A 20,376-nucleotide genomic window follows, 5' to 3' on the forward strand; every position below is an offset into this window, starting at 1 on the left:
TTTTCTTTGATTTCCAGGGGCCCATGGAGTCCCTATCAGCAACAGGTACTCACAGCCAGTTACCCAGGTCTTGCTGTTTGGCCCACTCAGGTGCTCTAGCAAACTGTAGGCCAGAAAGATATTCAGTAGCAGGAAGCAGCCTTGGAGTTTAGCTGGAGCTCTCCAAACTTTTCCCAAGTAGGAAGCAGGGACTGGGTTAGGGTTCTTTCACATGTGCAAATTTTCTCTGGGTAACCAGTTCTCTCATCTTTCTTTCATTCAGCTAACAGGATGGACACTGCTTTCAGGCAGCTGTATTCTCCCTCAACAAGATCAAAGTCTCTAAACAGGAGTGAGGTCTGAGCCACTGGCAACACTCTGGGTCTTCTCAACTAAGAAAGCCACAAAAACATCACTCATAGAGAAGGCAAACTCAATTACAGCAAATAATACCTCTGTGGGTTTTGGTTTCCCTACTTTTAACATTATTAAGCCATTCCTGCTCCCATATCGCTTCCCCTTTTTTTCTCATATTTGTGACTCTAATTTAGGTGCCACTCTTCCAATCTGCTTTCCTTTGATGCATTTAATTCACAGGTCCCATTGCTGTCCTGTGTGCCATAATCTATTTTATTTTATTTTTTGACAGGCAGAGTGGACAGTGAGAGAGACAGAGAGAAAGGTCTTCCTTTTTCCATTGGTTCATCCCCCAATGGCCTCTGCAGCTGGTGCACTGCGGCCGGCGCACCGTGCGAGGAGCCAGGTGCTTCCTCCTGGTCTCCCATGAGGGTGCAGGGCCCAAGCACTTGGGCCATCCTCCACTGCACTCCCAGGCCACAACAGAGAGCTGGACTGGAAGAGGAGCAACCAGGACAGAACCGGCGATCCGACCGGCGATCCGACCGGGACTAGAACCCGGTGTGCCGGCGCCGCAGGCGGAGGATTAGCCTATTGAGCCGCGGCGCCAGCCAGCGCCATAATCTAAAACACCTTTACAGAATCAAGCCCAAACGCCATCCAATTTTCTTTTAAAATGTCATGTATAGATCTGCTTTTATTTCTTTTTTTAAAGATTTAGTTTTTTATTTGAAAGTCAGAGTTACACAGAGAGAGAAGGAGAGGCAGAGAGGTCTTCCATCTGCTGATTCACTCCCTAACTGACCACAATGGCCGGAACTGAGCTGATCTGAAGCCAGGAGCCAGGAGCTTCTTCTGGGTCTCCTACGTGGGTTCAGGGGCCCAAGGACTTGGGCCATCTTCTACTGCTTTCCCAGGCTATAGCAGAGCGCTGGATCGGAAGTGGAGCAGCCGGGACTCGAACCAGTGTCCATATGGGATGCCAGCATTACAGGTGGTGGCTTTACCCGCGACACCAAAGCGCCAGCCCCATCTTCTGCTATTTCTAAAATGGTAAATGTTTATTGTAATGCTTGACCTTCAAGGTTCTCTATGATGTAATTAAAACTAGTGCAATTGGGGGTGGGGAGGGGTCGGTGAGGAACACACACCCTGAACTTTGGAGTCATAGGACTGTGTAACGTAGCTGTTGCTCTGCATTTTAGCTGCTTATCCTGGACCTCACCTTCCCTTTCTCTCAACCTGTGTTTCCCTCTGTTAAGGCGGTGTAATAAGACGACCCTTGTCCTAGGCCAATGCGACAGTGCGGGTGAGTGGGAAATTTCATCTATGCCTAGGATCAGACATGAAGAGGGCGAGGGACGGCGGCACAGGTTCTGCTACACAGCTGCTGTCGGGGGCCGTTCCCCGGGCTGCTTTTCATGCGCAAAGCAGCTCTGCGGGTCTTGGCGAGTCACCAGGCGTGTGCGGAGGCGGCGAGCCTGTGGGGGTGGCCGGTGCGGGCGCAGCCGGCGCGATGAGTCACCGTTCTTCTGCAGGAGGCTGCTTAGAAGCGGCCCTAGCCCGCGCTCCTCCCCCGCTCAGCGGAGCTAGGCGCCAGCTGGGAGCAGGGCAGCAGAGGGCGCTGCAGCGCAACTGCCAGGACGCTGGGCCGGCTGCTCCAGCTGCCAGGCGCTGGCGCTACCTCTGGCTCAGAGGAAAAGATCCCGAAGCCCAGGAGTGGGTGTGGGTGCGGAATTGTGTACCCACAGTCTTGATAGTGGCATTGTTTTTAACAAACGAAACGCGCTTAACGATGATCAGTTCTTGTGCAGACTGATGGGGCCGGGAGGACCCCTACCCACACTTTGCCCCTTCTTACTTGCCCCAAACCGAGCAAGTAAGGAGGAGGGTGGCAGCATACCCACTCCCCCAGAGAGGTCCCCTGATAGTGATTCCAGGGGCCCTGTATAGAAGATAAAAACATATCAAAGAGAAAAACACATGCAGTAACTCTCCAGGAACCCCGAAGGCAGGGGCAAATGGAAAAGGGGCGAGCATACACAATGTAATCTTAAGATGTTCAGTCTCCTAAAGGAACCTGATTCAGAACTCTGCCCGCTTGTGTGCAAAACAAGCTACTCCAAAGTCAGTTTTCTGATTGGTTCACAAGCATGCCTTATTAGCATACACTTCCAGTTTTCTAACTGTTATCCCTGCCTTCTGATTTGCTGTTATTCTGGCCTCATGATTGGTTGTTATCCCTGCCTTCTGATTGGTTATTATTCTAGTCTTCTGATTGGCTGTTATTCTAGCCTCCTGATTGGTTGTTATTTTGGCCTCTTTGATTGGTTAAATCTACATCTAGTTTTCAGTGCTCTAATTGGGTGTTACTCTGACACCCTGATTGGTTGCCATCCTTCCCTTCTGATTGGTTCTTATTCTTGGCCCCTGATTGGTTAAATCAGAATCCAATTTTGAGTTCTCTGTTATTCCTGCCCTCCAATTGGTTGTTATTCTGGCCTCCAGATTGGTTGTTATTTGTCCCTTCTGATTGGCTAAATCTGCATCCAGTTTTTAGTTCTTTAGTAATTAACCACACCTGGTTGGCTTTTATCCTGGCCTCCTGATTGGTTGCTATCCCTGTTTTCTCATTGGTTGTTATTCTAGTCTCCTGATTGACCTCCTCATTTGTTGGTGTCCCTGCCCTCTGATTGGTTGTTACTCTAGCCTTCTGATTGGTTGTTATCTGGGTTCAGTTTTCAGCTAATTGGGTGTTATTCTGGAGTACATATTGCTTGCTATCCCTGCCTTCTGACTGGCTTTTATTCTTCCTCCTAGTTGGTTAAATATGAATCCAATTTTCTTTTTTTCTTAATCCAATTTTCAGTTATCTGATTGGTTGTTATTCCTGACCTCTGATTGGTCATTATTCTGGCCTCCTGATTGGTCAAATCTGGATCCAGTTTTCAGTTCTCTAATGGGCCATTAACACTGCTTTCTAATTGGCTGTTATTTTTGGCCTCATGATTGGTTGTTACCTCTGCCTTCTGATTGGTTAAATCTGCATACAGTTTTCAATTCTCTGGTTTCTATTCTGACTTCCTAATTGGTTGAATTTGAATCCAGTTCTCACATCTCTGGTTGTTATTTTAGCCCCCTGATTGGTTAAATCTGTACTCACTTTTCAGAACGGGGCCCATCAGGGAGACTATGCTCACAAGATATCCATCACATTCCTCTACCATTCATTTGGCAAAGTAATCCGCACCCAGTATGTGTCAGGCACACCTCTAGGCACTCAGAATGCATCAGTGATCAAAAGGTGCTGCCCTTTTGGTTGGTTGTTATCCATGCCTTTGGATTGGTTGTTACTCTGGCCTCATGATTGGTTGTATATATAAAGGAGCCAGCACTGGCAAACTTCTTTTACAACTCCTCCTTTGAATTCCCCCCTCCTGACTGCTGTGCTTTCCGTAAATCTCTCTTTGCTCACTGTCCCTGTTCACATCGAAATTCTTTAGCATGAGACAAGAACTGAGATTGCCCTCATTGCTCCATTTAACAATAAAGTGGGTCTCCCCTCCCCGAGATTTGTCTAGGAGACCCAGCCTTTGGTCCTCTCCCCTCTGACTTTTCTCACCCAAAGGGATTGAGTTTACAGAGATTTGAGCTGAATACTGTGGAAGGCAGGAGAAAGCACTCAACCCATCAGGAGGCCAGGGTTTCAGTATCAGTTCCAACTTGAGATGGTTGTTGTGACCTTGGTCATTCCATTATTCATTCATTCAGAAAACGTTCAGTTTGTCCACTAAGCACTGGATGCTGTGGGGTGGAGGCAGGGGTGATGCCAAACCCGTGAACAGTACCCTGACCCTTAACTCCTTTTGCCTGACACAGGACCCCACACATAGGTGAGCCGCAAGTATTTGCTGAATGAGTAAATTTGGTGATTGAATCGCCACACACTAGGGCAGCACTTTTTGGACACTGGTGCATTCTGAGTGCTGACACATAGTGAGTGCTAATTATTTTGCCAAATGAATGTTAAAGGAATGCAGTGCATGCCTTGTGAGCACTGGGAAGGGTGCTGAACCCCAAAGAGTTTGCTAAGAAGTGAGTATTAGCTAGGCTAATGAGAGAACAGCCTGAGTCAAGGTACACAGCCCTCAGCCCTTACATTTCTGGTCATTAATAACCTCCTGTGAGGAAAGGATAAGATTAGTCCTGAAATCACTCACATTACTCTAGTTCTAAGATTCTGTGATTCCATTTTCAGAATAAAAGCACACCTTCTCCAACCTTGCTCTTTCACCTTATTTTTTCTTTTTTTTAACCCAGAAAATTTGTATTTAAGGAATACAAACTTCATACGTTTCATAAATGTAAATTTAGGAATATAGTGATTCTTCCCACCCTACCTGCCTTCCCACCTCTCTTCTTCCTCCCTCTCCTATTCCCAATCTTATTTTTTACTAAAATCTATTTTCAATTAACTGTATGCACATAAGATTAACCCTACACTAAGTTAAGAGTTCAACAAATAGTGTGAAAAAAATACTATTCCTCATCAGTTGAGACAAGGGCTGTTCAAAGTCATCACATCTCAGGGCCAACACCGTGGTGCAGTAGGTTAATCCTCCACCGGCAGCACCGGCATCCCATGTGGGCGTCGGTTCAAGTGCCAGCTGCTCCTCTTCCAATCCAACTTTTTGCTGTGGCTCAGGAAGGCAGTGGAGGATGGCCCAAGTGCTTGGGCCCCTGCACCCACATGGGAGACCGGGAAGAAGCAACTGGCTCCTGGCTTCGGATCGGTGCAGCTCTGGCCATTGCAACCATTTGGGGAGTGAACCAATGGAAGGAAGACCTTTCTCTCTGTCTCTCCCTCTCACTGTCTGTAACTCTACCTCTCAAATAAATAAATAAAATCTTTAAGAAAAAAAACAAAGTCATCACATCTCAAAGTGTCCATTTCACTTCTATAGATCACCTTTTAGGTACTCTATTAGTTACCACAGGTCAGGGAGAACATAAGTTATTTGTCCTTTTGAGACTGGCTTATTTCACTAAGTATGATGTTTTATAGTCACATCCATTTTGTTGCAAATGACAGGAATTCATTTTTTTTACCACTGTGTAGTATTACATGGTGTACGTATCCCATAATTTCTTTATCCAGTCTTCAGCTAAAGGGCGTTTTGGTTGATTCCATGTCTCAGCTATTGTGAATTGAGCTGTAATAAACATGGGGGTACAGATAACTCTTTCATATACTGATTTTGTTTTGCTTGGGTGAATTCCTAGGAGTGGGATGGCTGGGTCATATGGTAGGTCTATACTCAATTTTTGAGGTATCTCCATACTGTCTTCCACAGTGGCTGTACGAGTTTACATTCCCACCAACAATGGATTAGGCTACCTTTTCTCCCACATCCTCACCAGCATCTGTTGTTAGTTGATTTCTGTATGAAAGCCATTCTAACTGGGGTGAGGTGAAACTTCATTGTGGTTTTGATTTGCATTTCCCTGATGGCTAGTGATCCTGAACATTTTTTTAAGCGTCTGCTGGCCATTTCAATTTCCTCTTTTGAAAAATGCCTATTTAAGTCCTTTGCCCATTTCTGAACTGAGTTGTTTTGTTGTTGTTGAGTTTCTTGAGCTCTTTATATATTCTGGATATTAATCCTTTATCAGTTGCATAGTTTGCAAATTATTTCTCCCAATCTCTTGGTTGTCTCTTCAGTTTGCTGAGTGTTTCTTTTGCAATACAGAAGCTTCCCAATTTGTTGTAATCCCATTTATCAATTTTGGTTCTGATTACCTGTGCCTCTGGGGTCTTTTCCGAGAACTCTACCTATGTGGTTGTCTTGCAAGCTTTCCCTAGTGTTTTCTAATAATTTGATGATACCAGGTCATAGATTTAAGTCTTTGATCCACTTTGGGTGGATTTTTGTGTAAGGTGTAAGGTAGGGGTCTTCCCTCTGCATGTGGAGATCCAGTTTTCCCAGAACCATTTGTTGAAGAGGCTGTCCTTGCTCCCGGGATTAGATATCTCCCTGGATCCCCACATACAAATGATCTCAAGACAAAAATCAACATTAATTTGTATTTTACCATGATTTCCCCTGTATTAATTTTTTAAAGTAAAGTCTTTGTTAACTACTGATTTTGTTACTAATATATGTTAACTGTCTAAAATTGAGAAAAGGGGCCAGATTTTATGGCCCTGTGGGTTAAGATGTAGTGAGTTAAGCCATCTCCTGGGATTTCTGCATACCATATTGCCGTGCCAGTTTGAGCCCTGGCTACTCTGCTTCTGATGGAGCTTCCTGTTAATGCATTCTGGGAAGACAGCAGAGGATGGCCTAAGTAATTGGGTCCCTGCTACCCACATGGAAGATCTGGTTGGAATTAATGCCTCTTGGATCCTGGCATTGGCTTGGCCCAGCCCTGGGTGTTACAAGCATGTAGAGAATGAAACAGTAAGTGGAAGATTCTCTCTCTCTGTCTCTCTCTCTGCCTCTCCCTCTCCCTCCCTCTCCCTCTCAATCTAGCTCTAGCCCTCTCCCTCTCCATCTAGCTCTAGCTCTAGCTCTCTCCCTGTCACTCTGCCTTGAAAACAAGTAAGTAAATCTTTAAGAAAGAAAACCAGAAAGTACAAGGAAGACAATAAAAGTTACCCATAATTTTCACTACCTGGTGTATTTGCTTGATTTTCTTTTTTTAAAGATGTATTTATTTATTTGAGAGAGAGAGAGATCTTACATCCACCAGTTCACTCCCTAAATGGTTGCAACAAACAGGACTGGACTAGGCCAAAGCCAAGAGCCTACAACTCCATCTGAGTCCCTCATGTGGGTAGTAGGGGCCCAAGCACTTGTGCCATTTTGCACTCCTTTCCCAGATGCATTAGCAAGGAGGAGATCAGAAGTGAAGCAGCCAGTGCTCAAACAGGCACCCATATTAGATGCTGGGGTCACAGGCAGGGGCTTAACCCTCTGTGTCACAGTGTTCTTTGATTTTCTTATGTCTTCCTTAAAATACACACACACCTGAGCTCATACAGCAGCACTGGCACAAGTTACTGAGTCCTAGCTTCCCATCAAAAGTGTGAAGTTAGGGGCTGGCATACTGGTGTAGCAGGTAAAGCCACTGCCTGCAACAACGACATCCCATATGGGTGCCGGTTAGTGTCATGGCTGCTCTGCTAGCAATCCAACTCCCTGCTCATGGTCTACGAAAAGCAGCGGAAGATGGCCCAAGTGTTTGGGCCCCTGCCACCTGTGTGGGAGATCCAGGTGAAGCCTCTGGCTCCTGGCTTCAGCCTGGCTCAGCTCCGGCCATTGTGGCTGTCTAGGGAGTGAACCAGCAGATCGAAGATTTCTCTCTTTCTCTGTCTCTCCCTCTTTCTAACTCTGACTTTCCAAATAAATAAATAAATAAATCTTTTTAACAATTTATTTATTTGGAAGGTGCAGTCACAGAGGCAGAGAGAGAGGTCTTCCATCAGCTGGTTCACTCCCCAAGTGGCCGCAACAGCCAGAGCTGGGCCAGGCTGAAGCCAAGAACCAGAAGCTTCTTCCAGGTCTCCCACACAGGTATAGGGCCCCAAGCACTCAGGCCATATTTAACTGCTTTCCCAGGCCATAGCAAAGAGCTGGATTGGAAAAGAAGCAACTGGGACATGACCCGGTGCCCATATGGGATGCTGGCACTTCAGGGGGCAGCTTTACCCACTACACCACAGCGCCGGCCCTAAATAAATAAATCTTTAAAAAATAGTGTGAAGTAGACACGGATCTCGCCTACCCTGCATTAGGTGTGCCTCTACTGGGAAGAGATGTTGGCTGGGAACCTAAAACACTGATTCTCTAACTAGCCACAGACCATCATGCTGATTCCTTAAAGAACAGACTGTTCAGAGGACTCTCATTCTGGGCCAGGTCTGGGTCAGGTCTCTGCACCGTATGCACTCTGTGGCTTCCTCTCCTACCTGGGAGGCATTAGGCCTCCTTTGGTCCAGACCAGAGACAGCACTGAGCAGCTTTTTGAGAGAGGAAGTTAGTGCCCCACATGTCTGAAGGGAGCCCCCCAAATAAACCCAAGACAACCCTAGCTGACTTGATTTCTCTTGGCTCCCTCCACTTAATGCTGTAATCCCAGCACAGTAGCCCTTTGTGAGTCCTAGGTCCTTGCCATTCAATATTTGTGGAGCAGCGACATCATCAATAACATCTCTAGATGATAATTTTATGTTGAAGATTGAGAAGCAAACGACAGATTATATTTCTTTTTTAAGATTTACTTATTTATTTAAAAGGCAGAATTAGAGAGAGGCAGAGGCAGAGGTAGAGGTAGAGGTAGAGTTGTATTCCATCAGCTGGTTCACTCCCCAGATGGCCGCAACAACCAGAGCTGAGCTGATCCGAAGCCAGGAGCGAGGAGTTTCTTCCAGGTCTCCCATGCAGGTGCAGGGTCCCACGGACTTGTACCATCTTCTGCTGCTTTCTCAGGCCATAGCTGGATCAGAAGTGGAACAGCTGGAACTCGAACCGGCGCCCATGTGGGCAGCAGCTTTACCAGCTACACCACAGTGCTGGCCCCAGATTCTGTTTCAAAGGATTTGGAATGGGACCCTAAATTTGTGGTTTTCCAACTAGCTCCCAAGCAATGGTGATATAGTTGGTCCGCAGCCCACACTTCCATGAGCAAGGATCTAGATGCCTCTTTTGCCCTTGTCCTCCCTGAAGGTGAAGGGGCAAGTTGAAGCCTCAAGAGACCCTGCAAGTTAGAATATATACATGTTTGCCTGTGCATGCACACACCTACGCGTGTGCTGGTGAGGGCTCTGCCTGGGTGTTCAGTGTGTGCTTGGTGAGCAAATACATAAAGGTGAAGGGGAGAAGCCTTAAAGCTATCCACCCAGCCCTGCAGGGACTTACCTGTTCTAGTGATGATGTCACCAACTGCCCAGTCACCAAAGAAATTGATTCCTTATACATTTTTGCCCTGGCTCTTTCTTTCCTTTCTCATTGGTTCTATTCTGGACCCTTTCCCCCTCCAGTTCACTACCCTCCCCAATTCTTCTCACTTTAAAATAGAATTTAACATTGAATGTATGGGTTTCAAGGGAAAGTGAGTGGTCAGAGGAAGGGGGCATCCCCATTTGGGCCAAGTGGGGCCCTGTTGCTATGAATCTATACAGGCCTGCAGGGATAGCATTACTATTGTCTAGGAAACTGAGGCTCAAAGACATAATTAACCTGCCCAAAGTCACATAGCAAGGAAGTGATGAGCTGGTATTTTGATTTTGCTTTTGCTTTAACCTGACACGTGCAAATTATACATACTTAACCATGTGATGTGTTGGTGCATGTATACATTGCTGTGTTGAGATTTGAATCCAGGTCTCTCTAGTTTCAAAGCCTAGGATCTTCACTATGTCATCTCTGCATCCTATTCACAAGCAAGATATAGACCAGATGACTTGTCTAGGGCCATTGAGAGTCAGGGCTGGACCTAAGACTGAAAACTTCCTTATTTTGACACCTGACTAAATTCATTAGGAAACTCTCTATGTGGAAACTTTCAGAGATACCTACTCACTGTAGAGTAGAAACTTCTGACCTGTCAAGGTCTTCCATGGCCTTCTAGCTTCACCTTGGTTCTTCTTCCTTCTGCAGCACTTTACTTGGCTTGCTGTGGTGCTGGATCGACCAATTGGGCTCCTCCCTGAATCCTGTTCCTTCCTAGCCTTAGACATGCTTCAGAATTGCCTGACTGCCGTGCCTCACATCCATTCTTGGTCACTGTACACAGCCTCTCAGAATATTTCCCATGCTTCAAGTGCCAAAGCACTTGCTCTGCTGCGCTGCGCACATAAAGCCTTGAGCGCTGAATCTGTCACTTAGTAGCATTTGCCCCCGCTGGTGGCCTGAACAAGTCCTCTCCCACCCACAGGTAAGGTCAATAAATTTACTGCAAGAAGTTCCTAAAGCTGCACACTGGGGCTTGAAGAAATAGTTGCAGAACCTTTTTTCTCTGCTGCATTGAACTTATTTTCACTACTAAAGTGTCTCAGTCAGTTCACGTTGCTATAATAATGTGCCATAGGCTTCAACAACAAACATTTATTACTCACAGTTCTGGAAGCAGCAAGTCCAAGATCACAGCATCAGCAGATCCACTTCCTGATTTTCACAGGACCATCTTCTCATCACATCCTCAGATGTTGCAGAGCTGAGAGAAAGAAGCACCTGTTTTCCACAGCTCTTGCAACCCTGATCCTCATTCTTTTTGATTCCAGGTTCTGTCTCTGATCATTGCACCTCCTTGACCTGAGCTGCTGTACCTTGCATCCAACTAGTTTTTTCATTCCAGTCTGGGGAGAGTACCCCAGACCCCTGCTTGGCTTGGAGGGAAAGTCAAATGTGGCTTCCTAGTTCTCTTATGACTAGTTTCTCAATTTTGTCTTCATAAGTAAACTTTAAGCTCCTGGAGAACAAGATTTACTGTGTTTCTTTTTTTCCTTTCAGTTTATTTCAGCCATAACAGTATTTTATCTTACTCATTCATTCATTTCTCAAAGACTGAGTGTCCATATGTCAGGTCTAATACACGGTGCTAGGGAAGCAGAGAGGAAGCAAACATGGTCTAATATATTCTAGTAGATTCAGAGCAACAGGGGAATCCAATGACATGAGATTGGCAAAGCGATTTTTGGGCCCAGGCCAATAGAAATATTTGTGAACATGGTTGGTGAACAGGCAGGGCCTGCCTATGCCTGGAACAGATAAGGAAGAAAATCAAGCTGGCTGATGCTGGAGGACTGTTTCAGAGCCTTGGGAGAAGTGGGAGAAGGAGGTGGAGCATTGCCGGCTTTTTCCAAAATGACTGCATAGAAGGGGAAGTAGCAATTATGGTCCTGATGAAAACAGTATTTCCAGTTGTTACCTGAAACAATAGAAACTGGCAGTGTGATTCTGAGAGTTGGGTGATGTCATGGGAATAGCATTAAACTTAAACCTCTTCCTAGCACGCAGATTCCATGACCCTTTGACCCGACTGTGCTCCCAGCTCTACCTCTTGCTTACCATCAGACCTTGGCCAGCTGCATTCCCCTGACCAGGCCTTAGTCTCTTTCTCTGTGACATGGCAGGATATGAAGCTTTGTGATGTGTGAGGACCTTGCACTCAAGAACGGTAGGCTTTCTCTGAGCTCTTGGAACTCTTACCATGTGACCTGGACAGAAGCACAGATTAGGATGCTGGAAGTTGAGACTCAAGTCGGGGAGGCTGATGGGAAGGCCGTGGTAAGAGAGCCTATGGAAGTAGAAAGAGAGAGGGCCTGATCCAAGGCAAGCGCTGATGGGTTGGTAACATATCTAGAAGGAAATTCAAGTGACAGGGACTGTCAAAGAGATGAGATAGAAGGAGGAGTGAGAGAGAGTAGAGATTTTCCTCTAACCCAGCAGGCCTGTATGAGAGGAATCTTGAGTCCCAGACTCAGCACTGGAAACAAACTGCCACGTGGACTTAGACAAGTCCTTGCTTCTTAAAAAAAGATTTTTTTTATTTGAAAGGCAGAGCTACAGAGAAAGAGAGAGGCAGAGACAGAGAAATCTTCCATCCATTCTTTACTCCCCAAATGGTTGCAATGGACCAAGCTGGGCTGATCCGAAGCCAGGAGCCAGGAGCTTCTTCCAGGTCTCCCACATGGGTGCAGGGGATAAGCACATCTTCTGCTGCTTCCCAAGGCACATTAGCAGAGAGCTGGATAGGAAGTGGAGCAGTTGGAACTTGAACCCATGCCTTTATGAGATGCTGGCACCACAAGTCACCACTTTACCCACTCCACCACAGTGCTGGCCGTGCTCCTGCCTTTCTGGGCTTCAGTCGCCATGTTTGCTGTGGAGGAGTGTCTCTGATACTTTTTTTTTTTTTTTTGGACAGGCAGAGTTAGACAGTGAGAGAGAGAGACAGACGGAAAGGTCTTCCTTCCATTGGTTCACCCCCCAAAATGGTCACCACGGCCAGCGCGCTGCGCTGATCTGAAGCCAGGAGCCAGGTGCTTCCTCCTGGTCTCCCATGCGGGTGCAGGGCCCAAGCACTTGGGCCATCCTCCACTGCACTCCCGGGCCACAGCAGAGAGCTGGACTGGAAGAGGAGCAACCGGGACAGAACCCAGCGCCCCAACCAGGACTAGAACCCGGAGTGCCGGCGCCGCAGGCCGAGGGTTAGCAAAGTGAGCTCTAGCGCAGGCCGGCTCTGATACTTTCAAACCCCCTCTCTGACCATGTCAACTGCAACAAGTTAGGGAGTCTTTCAGGTTTCCAAGTTACCTTGTTAGATGATTGTAGGAAAATTCCAGTCCTAAGTGGGAAGCCTGGCCATGGTAGAGCATGTAACTATGGCAGTCTGGGGGTGGGGGAGGGGCAACAGGCGGGGCCTCAGTGGGGCTATAATTGGAGGCCTTAGGGCTCTACTGAGGAGAGGCCAAAGGGTGGGCAGTCCCTGAAAAGGAGCTTGCTTCTTGACCTGGAATGACCTGCCTTTGGCAATATTTTATTCTTTTTTTTAAAAAAAATTATTTATTTGAAAGACAGAGTTACAGAGAGAGAGAGAGAGAGATCTTCCATCCACTGGTTCACTCCCCAAATGGCACAACAGCTGGGGCTGGGCCTGACAAAACCAGGACCCTGAAACTCCATCCAGTCTCAGGCCATCTTCCACTGCCTTCCCAAGTGCATTTGTAGGGAGCTGGATTGGAAGTGGAGCAGCCGGGACTCAAACCTGGCACTCATATAGGATGCCATATGACTTAATTTGCTATACCATAACACCAGCCCCTTGGCAATATTTTTAAGGAAACCTTTTAAAGATCTCAGGTCCCAGAGCTGGCATTGTGGCATAGTAGGTAAAGACAACGCCTACAACACTGGCATCCCATATGGCTGTCACTTCGTGTCATGTCCTGGCTGTTCCACTTCCAATCAGACTCCCTGCTCATAGTCTGGGAAAGCAGTGGAAGATGGCCCAAGTTCTTGAGCCCCTGCTTCTATGTGGGAGACCAGGAAGAAGCTCCTGGCTTCAGCCTGGCCCAGGCTGGCCATTGCGGCCACTTGGGGAGTGGGCCAGTAGATGGAAAAATCTCTCTCTTCATCTCCTTCTGCCCCTCCCCCTCCACCTTCCCTGTAACTCTGACTTTCAAATAAATAAAGAAATCTTTTTAAAAAAATAAAGATCTCAGGTCCCCAAAGAATACAAATGGTCAGCATCATACATGGTGTTTGAATGATTTTTGCATACTAGGAGGATTTCACTGGACATGGAGTTCTGCCCTGGGGTTAACTGGGATCCCTGACTTATAAGAGCCATTTTGTAGAAGATAGTAGGATCTAACACTTAAATAATTTCTCTTCTGTCTCCCACCTGGATGCACCCTATACATGTGCACATCAACTCAATTCATCTTCACCGAAGAGATGGGAGCAGAGAGATCAGGGAGGTTGCCCAGTGAGCTAAAAAGAAAGCAAACCTGTCTCCAGAGCAACAAACTACAGTGCTGTTAGCCAGGTCTGTGGCTGTAGAATTATAGCTACAACATTATAGTTGGTGCAAGTATCTTAAAAACTCACTTATGCTTATCATTATGTACTTCAAAATTAGAGGACTCATTAGATCCACTTGTAGATGTTATTATAGTGAATGTGTTAATCAAGAAACAAGCATGACTATATTGTCAGATGCATTTTAGTATAGTGATCAGTCTCCTTTATAATCCTGGGTAATTTCATGTATTTAAAACCTAATGTAGGGGCCGGTGGAGTGGCATAGCAGGTAAGGCCGCCGCCTGCAGTGCCCGCATCCCATATGGGTGCCCAGCTGCTCCACTTCCTATCCAGCTCTCTGCTATGGCCTGGGAAAGCAGTAGAAGATGGCCCAAGTCCTTGGGCCCCTGCACCCGCGTGGGAGACCTGGAAGAAGCTCCTGGCTCCTGGCTTCAGATTGGCACAGTTCTGGCCATTGTGGTCAATGGGGGAGTGAACCAGAGGATGGAAGACCTCTCTCTCTCTCTCTCTCTCTGCCTCTCCTTCTCTCTGTGTGTAACTCTTTCAAATAAATAAATGAATCTTTTAAAAAAAAAAAGCTAATGCAGACCCTGAGAGCCAGTAATGATAGCTGACAAGACGGTCCCTGCCACCCGTGTGGGTAACCTGGATTAAGTTCCTGGTTCCTGGCTTTGGCCCCAAACAGTGGAGCTGTTGGGGGTATTTGGAGAGTGTGTCAGCAAATGGTCTGTCTCCCTCTGTCTCTCTCACCTTCCTTCTCAAGTAATTAAATTTTTATAAAGTATTTTTCCAATAAAGGATCAATAAACACCACCAGACTGTCACAGGGATCCTTAGCATGTCTTAGAAGATTCATCTGCCAGAGGGTGGGACTGAAAGCCTGGCAAGAATGGATTCAGACACCCATGTGTATAGGCACCTCTCCCTGCACTCCCACTTTATCCTTGGGACTCTAGGAACTGAGTTTGATTATCTCACTTGATGAACAAGAAGACTGGGGACTTCATCTATGGTCACTAGAAGCCAGTAGCCAAACTGAGGCATGCATCCAGATCTGTCTGCCCACACAGTCAATTTTGTAACCATTGCAGCTCTCTGTCTTCTGCAGAAGATGAGTGTCAACCATCAAATGCAGTTCCTTCAAATTCAAATCACCTACGTATGACAAAGGACACTTGAATGGACACTAGGTGGTACTGTTAGGGTCGAGAAAGCATCCACCGCCCAAGGAATGACTCCAAGAGACCTCTCATGCAATTAGCAAGGGGTTTATTAAACCAGCATGCTGGGGCTCTCTGAAAATGAAGGAACAGAGCCGCCTCGAGAAGTCAAAGGTCAGGGTTTTTATAGGGTTTTTAGAGACATTCCACATGGTACCATTTAACGAATCACCTCACACCGCGGGGAAATCATTAGCAAATTAACTCACATTGCAGAAAACTCGTTAGCAAATCAACTCACAACGCGGAAAACTCGAAACACGTGCGGGGAATTCAAAGGACATCTCAACCACAGGTGAGGCAAGGGTTACACAGCTTCAGCCCCTCATCCTCACACAGGTGCAGCTTGTAAAGATAACTATACAACCCCCGCTCCATGGGGTTTCAGCTTTGGGGAAGGAAGTTTAGGCCTGCTACTTTAATTCTTTCAGTACCACTTTATCAGCCCCAGCACTTCTTCAGATCCGGGGTATGGAATGCAGGCCCTTCTAAGTAGGAAGGGAGCATCTGAGAGCAGTACCAGGTTTGATGATTGGCAGCCAGGGAGGTGTGCCATAGGGCTTGATTGCCAGCTGCATGCCTGCATGGAAACCTCCGTTATACCACTTGCTATTTGTGCACTGTTGGACCCGTTGCTGAGCTGCTGTATACCTCCGTTTGCTCTACTGTAGAATGAGGTTAATAATGATACCTCCTAAGGTGATTGTGAGGATTCAATGAGGTAATACATGCAAAGGCCTCAACACAGAGCCCACTGTTGTGGTGTGAGTCACTGCCATTTTGTTCTCCTAAGAGAGCGATGATGCATGGAGGGAGCCCAAGGCCTCTGGGAAGCCTTTGGGGGATACTGAACCTTCCCTGTGTCCCTTCCATGTATATGTCATCCGGTCTACCGTGCTGAAATTCCCTGATGTTATAAACAGCAGAGACCCTGAAATCTGTGGTCTACACCTCTGCCTGCATATTAGAATCACCTGGGGATGGGGCTGGCACTGTAGCATAGTAGGTTAAGCTTGCCTGAGTAAAACCGCTGCCTGCATCCCATATGGGTGCCAGTTCATGTCCTGGCTGCTGCTCTTCTGATCTAGCTTTCTGCTATGGCCTGAGAAAGCAGTGGAGGATGGCCCAAGTCCTTGGGCCCCTGCACCCGCATGAGAGACCAGGAGGAAGCTCTTGGCTCCTGGCTTCATATCGGCCCAGCTCCAGCCACTTGTGGCCATTTGGGGAGTGAACCAGCAGATGGAAGACATCTCTCTCTCTGTCTCTCCTTCTGTCTGTGGCTTTACCTCTCAAGTTAAAAAAAATAAAGAACCATCATAGGGAGCTTTCACAACTACAGTGCCCAGGGCCTCATTGCAGACTATTGGAATCTTACTCCAGGGACTGCGATGAAGGGAGGGATATTTTTTTCCAAAATTCTTCAGGTGATTGAACTAAGAAGACAGAGCTGGGATCCATGGCTCCAAAGGAAATGGCCCTGTGAGCTGCTGTGTGGGAACAACCAGGAAGTGCGGGGGAGACTTGGGGATCCTGTCCCACTCTGAAGACAGCATGAAAAGGACCTTGAGTGGAGGCCAGCAGCTTTAAGCTTTAGGGAGGAAGAGGAGCTGCCGTCTACAGTAAAAAGGGCTATGGGGAAGAAACCATGGCCAGAGCTTGAGCCCCAGGCTCTGCCGGGGTGATTGTCTAGGTTGTTTTCCTCCAGAGGGATATGGGAACAAGGAGGACATGAGAATGTGGGTATGGCCACTTTGCACATGCTAGGATGGCAGATCCTGAAGAATGGTTGACATCTTGTAAGAAACCTTGCTGGGTCAGGGGAGAGCAGCATTGTGGTGCAGTGGATTAAGTTATAGCTTGCAGTGCTGGCACCACATTATCAGAGCATCAGTTCGAGTCCCAGCTGCTCTGTTTCAGCCTGGCCCAGCTCCAGCCATTGCAGCTATCTTGGGAGAGAACAAGTGCATGGAAGAGTTCTGTCTCTCCCTCTCTCTGTCACTTTGTCTTTCAAATAAATAAAATATATCTTTAAAATACACACACACAGAGAGAGAACACAGGAAGCAGTAAGTCTTCCTTCCTTTGCACACATAACCATGGGGCTCCGTGTCAACACACTCACCAGCTCACACCTCGATTCCACCCCCATCCAATCACACTGAAGGCCCAAGGTCTGATCTGTGTAAAATACCTGGTGCCACCTTAGGGCAATACACCAAGGTCAGACACTGGTTTCCGAAGAATGCTGCCTTTTTATATACATGTATTTTTTTTTTTGACAGGCAGAGTGGACAGTGAGAGAGAGAGACAGAGAGAAGGTCTTCCTTTCCATTGGTTCACCCCCCAAAATGGCTGCTGTGGCCAGCGCGCTGCGCTGATCCGAAGCCAGGAGCCAGGTGCTTCCTCCTGGTCTCCCATGCGGGTGCAGGACCCAAGCACTTGGGCCATCCTCCACTGCACTCCCTGGGCACAGCAGAGAGCTGGACTGGAAGAGGAGCAACCGGGACAGAATCCGGCGCCCCGACTGGGACTAGAACCCGGTGTACCAGCGCCACAGGCGGAGGATTAGCCTAGTGAGCCGCGGTGCCGGCCAGAAAGCTGCCTTTTGCTCAGCGGGAGAATACAGCAGCCTGGGAGCTGGGCAGGGCTGTAATGATTGTCTTTTCAAAGAGAGGGAAAGTGGCTTGCGGTTGGCAACACAGGGAGGTCTCGATAGAGCCAGGACTCCTGGTCCAGTGCTCCTTTTCCCACACACCCTGAGTCTCCAGCTTTGGCCAGTGTCAAGAAACTGGCCCATCTCCCATGACAGCTGCGCAGTTCCGCCAGAGCGTCTGGAGTTCCCCAGCCAAGGTCCTGAGTCAGCTGTTCTGAAGGAATCGCAGATCAACCTCCAGCTCTGAGCTGGGCACTGGAGCAGAGGCGGGGGCACAAGGACTCTTAGACTTAGGCTGTCTTTCCCTTTATGTTTGGCTCTAGACATCTTTTGGCCAGGTGAGATGTCCCTCATGCCCCACCCCCAAAGTGGAGACTATGTCTTTAAGAAAGGACGAGTCAGAGCCGCGGGGATCAGTTTCAAGCAGTCCTCGGAAGGCAAATCTGGATTGAGTTTAGGAAGAAAAAAGAAGGGGTTAGCTTTGGTCCTGCCTCCTTTCCTTTCTCTCATTTGCTCGTCCCTCCTCCGGCCTTCATCTGGAAATTCAGTTCACTTGGCCAGGAGGTTACGAGCCCAGGCCTTTCCCCAGCAGCCTTGTCCTCGCACCCGGTCCCTCCTCCAACTTCCGAGCACAGCACTGGGAGGACTGCTGGGCAAGTGGCTGGAATGAGTCGGTACGTAGTCGGGACATTTTAACCTTCAGGGAGGTCCAGGGAGTGTCCGACAAGTGCCGGCTGGGAGGAGGGTGGGGGAACCCTAAGACCTCCAAGGACTTTGGTGACTGAAGCAGGAAGGAGAAGATTGGTGGGTTTTGATGACTGCAGCAGGGGCTCTGTGTTCAGGCAGCTGCAGGCTTGGGGAGAGGCCTGGTCCAAGCGACCTGGCCATCACCCCCGATGTGAGTTGCCCACCAAACCCCTGATGGTGGGAGTTTGGGAGTGCAGAGTCTTAAGTGCATGGCTGCTGCTGCTGCTGCTGCTGCTGCTGCTGCTGCTGCTGCTAGAGGAGGAGGGATTGGAACAGAAGTATGCTAGGAACCCCATGAGTAAAGGAGGTGGCATTTATTTGTCTTCCCAGGATGCTCTGGTGGCTTCTAACCTCTCTGATGAGTTGGAAGGGCTTCAGTCTGCTTGAGTAGCATGTGCAGTGGGTCAGGAGCCACTCAAAGTCGTCTGGGGCTTGCTTTCAGCTTTATTGGATGACTACAAGTAAGGCTTTTAGTTTTGAAGGACTTCAAGTTTACACTTCGGAGAAAATGACATAACACTACTTAGCTGAAGGAAGCATGAAAGAAAAAGGCAAACTGGGCTGGTGACAGGGAGTCAAGGAGAGCATGAATGAGACTTCTGTGAGCTCACGAATTCCTTGATGCAGTTATTTATGTTCTTATTCAGCAAGCATCTCTTAAATGCCTATTGTGTCCGTCGCTGCTGTGGGGGAACCAGCCACCCAAAATGGCAGCTGATCCTTCCACCTGACCTCATTCTTTAGACCTCCTCTCCTACTTCGCCCTACCTCCCAGCCTGTCTGAATAGCTTCTGGTATACGGAGGTGACCTGATGAGAGCATGATAGGGGCTGACATTGTTGGCACGACAGTGGGTACATCTCACCTGACCGCAGTGTCCCTTGAAAGAGACCTGGGCTTGGGTCCCAAACATTACCTCAGCCCCTGGGTCAGAAACCAGCAGGGACTCACACGTTCTGTTTGAACCCCTCCCAGAAAGAAGGAGCAGGTCAGGCCTTCTTTGGACATTGGAGTTAGAACTGGGCCTCTGATTGGGCCTTGGCATCACGTGTGGACTAAACATTACTTGGATTTGCCGAGATCATCTGAGGACTTTGTTCTTTGTGACTTCATCGAGTTGTTATAACTCGGGCAGGAGGCACGCTGGGATCTCAGCCACCTAAGGCTGCTGAGGAAGGGGTGCGGTCGGGAATTACTGGCACATCAAAGTATCGGGTGGTCTTTTGGGTGTGGAAAGCTTAGGCATGGCAGAGACAGGTGTGTGTGTGTGTGTGTGTGTGAGAGAGAGAGAGAGAGAGAGAGAGAGAGAGAATCCCTGCAGAGAAAAAGCCTGGCAAAAACAAGGCAGGGAGTCTGGTCTTATCTAAGTAGGCGTGGCATTCAAGACTGGACTCTTAGAACTGGCAAGTTTGCACAGGAACCCAATGAATACAGTGAAAGAGTAGTGAAACCTGCACACCCCACTCTCACCCTGCTCAAAGCAGACATGGGAGAGAGCTAAGCCAATGGCTAAGCTTCATGACTTCAGCTGAGAGGGCTGAGTGGGACTTCCAAACCTACCAACACCCTACTTAGAAATAAATAAATCCTCAAGATGTATCTGTCTACCACTGCCCTCTGGGCATCTGGGCTTGAGCCAGTCTCAGCTGAGGAGGTGTTCCTGAGCATGGCTAGGAGATGGGGGAATAAACTGATTTCCTGAGGCTATGACAGTGGTGCTTTGTCGCTCCCCCTCTTCGTGGAGGAACGACACAGGACCCTGCGCTGTTCTTTTGTCTGCTCGGCCCTCCCCGGGTTTGCTGCTGGTTCTTCCCGGGTTGGCTACCGACCCTTCCACCTCCGTGGAAGGGCGGTTCCCCCTGCCACATTC

At 48.0% G+C, this 20,376-nt stretch overlaps 1 protein-coding gene across 4 annotated transcripts in view; it reads left to right on the forward strand.

Annotated features, from left to right (window-relative positions):
* Window positions 1-20,376, forward strand: part of NHSL2 (NHS like 2) — a 305,885-nt gene that overhangs the window by 137,034 nt on the left and 148,475 nt on the right. The window contains exon 1 of one of the 4 annotated variants that reach the window (XM_070067125.1): window positions 18,269-18,433. The exons of the other annotated variants lie outside the window; for them this stretch is intronic. The gene's annotated coding sequence lies outside the window, so the exon portion shown is untranslated. Of the gene's footprint in view, window positions 1-18,268; window positions 18,434-20,376 lie in introns of those variants that run through there. 4 annotated transcript variants of the gene reach the window in all.

Source organism: Oryctolagus cuniculus, chromosome X, assembly GCF_964237555.1.
Source record: "Oryctolagus cuniculus chromosome X, mOryCun1.1, whole genome shotgun sequence".
NCBI classification, from domain to species: Eukaryota; Metazoa; Chordata; class Mammalia; order Lagomorpha; family Leporidae; genus Oryctolagus; species Oryctolagus cuniculus.